Source organism: Myotis davidii, unplaced genomic scaffold, assembly GCF_000327345.1.
Source record: "Myotis davidii unplaced genomic scaffold, ASM32734v1 scaffold97, whole genome shotgun sequence".
In the NCBI taxonomy this organism is placed as follows: domain Eukaryota; kingdom Metazoa; phylum Chordata; class Mammalia; order Chiroptera; family Vespertilionidae; genus Myotis; species Myotis davidii.
Genome location: NW_006289392.1, coordinates 2,149,081 through 2,153,696, shown reverse-complemented (window position 1 = coordinate 2,153,696; position 4,616 = coordinate 2,149,081). Strand labels below are relative to the sequence as shown.

The window sequence follows — 4,616 nt, the reverse complement described above, 5'->3', positions numbered from 1 at the left end:
GTCTCAACCTTCCTAATGCCGCGACCCTTTAATACAGTTCCTCACGTTGTGGTGACCCCCAATTTCATTGTTATAAATTGAACATAATTAAAGCATAGTGATTAATCACAAAAACAATATGTAATTATATATGTGTTTTCCGATGGTCTTAGGAGACCCCTGTGAAAGGGTCGTTTGACCCCCAAAGGGGTCGCGACCCACAGGTTGAGAACCACTGCTCTAGGGGCAGGACAAGCTCATTGGGAACCTGAGCAGGATGCCAATGCAGCCTGGATCCGACGCTTTTTATTTTCTCTGTTTAAGAGGACAGGGATTGTATGGACTTTGGGGACATTGTCGTCAGTATCATCTAAGTAAGAAGGAAACTGTGATGCTGCGGGAAGCTTCACTGTGATGGCAGGTGAACCGGGAATTCCCTGCTCCCTGGCATTCTCTGCCGGGCGTGGAGTTCCCGGGGCATCAGGCTCGGCCTTGTGTTTTTGGTTAAGTTTCCTCTTTGCATTTCACGATTGTGCATATATGATTCTCCCCTACCTTGTTTTTCCCCGTAAAAGAATGTAAAATAAACATTTAGGGATAGAAAAACTGAAAGTGTCTTGAATATCGAATTTACCAAAATTCGTTTTATTAGTTTTGAGCATTCCATCCTGCATTAACTCTCACACCCAAATACTAAACAATAACAACGGCCACATGAAAACAATAATATGGGCATCTGCTTCCCCTCCTGAACATCGCTAGACAGGTTAGCACCGTGCCTGGCACGCGGAAAGTGCAGGACGCTGGGGTGTGACAGGAAGTGACCGGCAGGTGATGCGCTGCAAGTGAGCAGGATAAGGTGGCAACTGGGTCAGAAAACACGCGGTTTGCTTCTCGCTCCAGTACTGCTTCATGTACATCTCGAGCAGCGATTGTTTGAGGTAGACACTGTTTTTATCCCATTTTCAGGTGAGGATGTGAAAATTCAGGGAGCTGAATGCTTGCCTCCAGCTACACGGCCAGAGGAGCCGGGGCTGCAGTCCATATTGCCAGCTCTGTATTCACTGTAGGCTCACTGCTCAGCTTCAAGAGAAACTTGGTATTTTACTGTACCTGCCATTTTAACTCTCCATAACTTAAAAGAACTGAGCTCCTAATTGACAAAAATAAGAAGAAAAAAGGCCTAACTGAAATCTGTTATTAAACTTCTCTGGTTGATTGAATTGACATAACTGCCTAGCTTAAATAAACGAAATGAACTATTTAAAAAGCACTGATATTTCATGCCCCGAACCCCCCAATTCATCTACTCTTTTATTTTCTTTTTCACTTTGACAGAATTCTTGGGTTGTGTATTGAAGCCCATGAGTTAAAGCTAATCTCTGTTTAAAATTATGCATTGACAATCCTTTTGGCTTTCCCTTTTTCACATTTTTAGAAGGTTGACAACTTTTAAAGAAATAGCACATTCCTTTAACCCCAAGAATATTTTATTTAAACTTAGTTACTGGTTTGGAGAAAGAATAAACAGAACTTTCAATTAAATGTTCCCATGTCACAGAAGAATGAATGGGTAGTGATATGATTTATAGCTGGTGTGAGAATAAAGAAGATAAAAGAAAATTGAAACCCAAAATTATTGGTTTCAGCAGAGCATTTCTGATTTAATTCTAAATTGTGAATAAGGTTTACGCCTTGCTTAAATGCTTCTTGCCAGGTTTTAGAAGCAAATATCTACCTTTTATGTAACATGTATCTTAATTCAATGCTCATTGTCTATGTAGATAATTTAAAGTGAAGAGAGGTAAATCATCATCCATATTTATATCTGGAACAATGCTTCAATAAATATTTGTTGATTAAATAAATAGATGAATGAATGAATTTCATTCAAAAGTAATGTATTTGCATTTATATATTAGCATTTATGCTCTGTGTACCAGTTATGTTTTATGAGAGTTAATGGTAAAAGGAATGAAGCACACAACAAAAAAGTTTTTAGTGTCATGGACAGCTGTACCTTGTTACAAGAAAACCAAAGTAGGAAAAGTAAAATAGGTTATTTTGGTAAAGGATTCACTTTAAGATTATAATTTTCCATAGGGGCCCCAAAGGTCAGCTTTGTAGTAAATGGAAATTATCTTCCGTGGTCTTCATTTACCAGTAAATGCTTCCTAATATGTTTAATGAATGAAAATAGATTTAGAATTAATAATGGTTTGATTGCTATATGTACTAGTCTATCCACTGCTGTCTCTGGCTTCTTTTTTTCTGAGGTCTGAATTTCAACCGTGGGTTTCCAAAAATCTACTAGAAAAGTGGTAGATCTCTTGATCTGATAGGAAAATGCTTTGCTCCAGAGTATTGAAATCTTATCTTCTGTTGTAATGTTCATAAGTTTCACCTGTTAAGGACAAAAACCTTTTGGTAGGTAAAAACAAACACACACACATATATACATACTTTGTGTCTTTTACAGTAATCATTGTAGGTCACACAGACTTATTTCATTGAGGCTGCTTTGAGCAAAATCCTTTTTCTCTTTCTCCTTATGAACTTTATTTGGGTTATATGAATATCATATCTTCATTTGTTGGGATAATTTTATTTATTTGGAAATAGCCCATAGTCATTTGGAATCATATTATGAAGGTGGACATTGGGCTTCTGTTCAAGATGGCACCATAAGTAAATGTGACACTCACATCCTCTCACAACCATATCAGAATTACAACTAAACTACGGAAAAACCATTATTCACAACTGCCTGAAATCTGACTGAAAAGAAATCCTATAAAGGAAAAGACACAACAAGACTGGTAGGAGGAGCAGAGACCCAAACAGGGAAGGTCCCATACCCACGTGTGGTGGTTAAAATTTGGGAGGGGTTTCTCAGCTGCAGAATTTCCCCCTGAAGAGCCAGGAGTATCAGCCCCACACCAGGCTCCCAGCCCAGGGTTCTAGTGCCAGGAAGAGAAGTCTCCATTAACTTCTAGCTGTGAAAACCAGTGGGCAATGTGAGTGAGTGAGACAGAGTCTCCTGGAGTCCCAGGCAGTTCCTCTTAAAGGGCCTGAGCATGGATTTACTCACTTCCTGTGAGCTCAAGCATTGGGGCAATAGGTCAAAAGGCTCCAGGGACATAACGAGAGAAACTGAATTGTCTGGCATTTGAGTGAGGACTGGAGGGGCAGCTTTCTCCCAGACAGAAGTGCTGGCAGAGGCCATTGTTCCTCTGCTGAGCCCTCTTGCCACAGATCCAGCAAGTGGGTGCTGTCTGGAAAAGCCTTTTCATGTGAATAGCCTGTCTTGGGTCATGTTTCAGATTTTCCTAAAATCTCTCAAACAATCAACATCTGGACTTGACATGCCCCATACTTCTTGAACTTAGGGGAAGAGTAGAGGAACTTAGAACTTCAACAAAGAGATAGGAAACATAAAAATGGTAATAGAAAACATAAAAAAGAACCAGTCAGAAATGAAGAATAGATTAGATGAAATGAAGAATATATTCCAGGGGATCCCCAGTGGAATAGATGAGGCAGAGGACTGAATCAGAGATTTGAAAGAAAGGAAACAGAAAACACCCAATCAGAACAGCAAAAAGGATTTTTTAAAAAATGAGGATAGTTTAAGGAGCCTCTGGGACAATTTCAAGTGTATCAACATTCACATCACTGGGGTGCTGGAAGAAGAGAGACAACCAGAACTTGAAAACCTATTTGAAAAAATAATGACAGAACACTTTCCTAACCTGTTGAAGGAAATAGTCATACAAGTCAAGGAAGCACTGAGAGTCCCAAACAAGTTAAACCCAAAGAGGCCCACACCAAAACACATCAAAGTTAACATGCCAAAGGTTAAAGACACAGAGAGGATCTTGAAAGCAGCAAGAGAAAAGCAGTTAGTTACCTACAAGGGAGCTCCCATAGTCTGTCCACTGATTTCTCAACAGAAACTTTGCAGGTCAGAAGGGAGTGGCAAGAAGTAGTTAAAGTGATAAAAAAAAAAAAAAAACAAGGACCTACAACCAAGATTAATCTATTCAACAAAGCTATCGTTTAGAATCAAAGGACACATACAGAGCTTCCCAGATAAGAAAAGGCTAAAGGAGTTCATCACCACCAAACTTGTGTTACATGAAAGTTAGTTAAAGGGTTGTCTTTAAGAAGAAAAAGAAAAAAAAGGATAAATAATATGAATAATAAAATGTCAATAAATACATATCTATCAACAATTAAATGCAAAAGGATTAAATACTCTATCAAAAGACATAGGGTGGCTGAATGGATAAGAAAAGAAAACATGATGACCTTTCCATATGCTGCCCATAAGAGACCCACTTAGATCAAAAGACACAGTAAAACTGAAAGTTAAGGGAAAAGATAGTTCATGCAAATGGAAACAACAATAAAACAACCTGGGGTAACAGTACTTACACCAGACAAAATAAACTTTAAAACAAAGGCTACAGCACGAGACTAAGAAGGACCCAGCACATCTGGATATCTATCCAAAGACACCACAGCACTACATTGAAAAGACATATACATCCATATGTTTACTGAAGCATTATTTACAACTAGGGGCCCAGTGCATGAATTTGTGCACCTTGAAAGAAACTGTGGGGTGTGTGTGA

At 38.9% G+C, this 4,616-nt stretch overlaps 1 protein-coding gene across 5 annotated transcripts in view; it reads left to right on the top strand.

Annotated features, from left to right (window-relative positions):
• Positions 1 to 4,616, top strand: part of CADM1 (cell adhesion molecule 1) — a 362,854-nt gene that overhangs the window by 213,481 nt on the left and 144,757 nt on the right. The window lies entirely within an intron of this gene.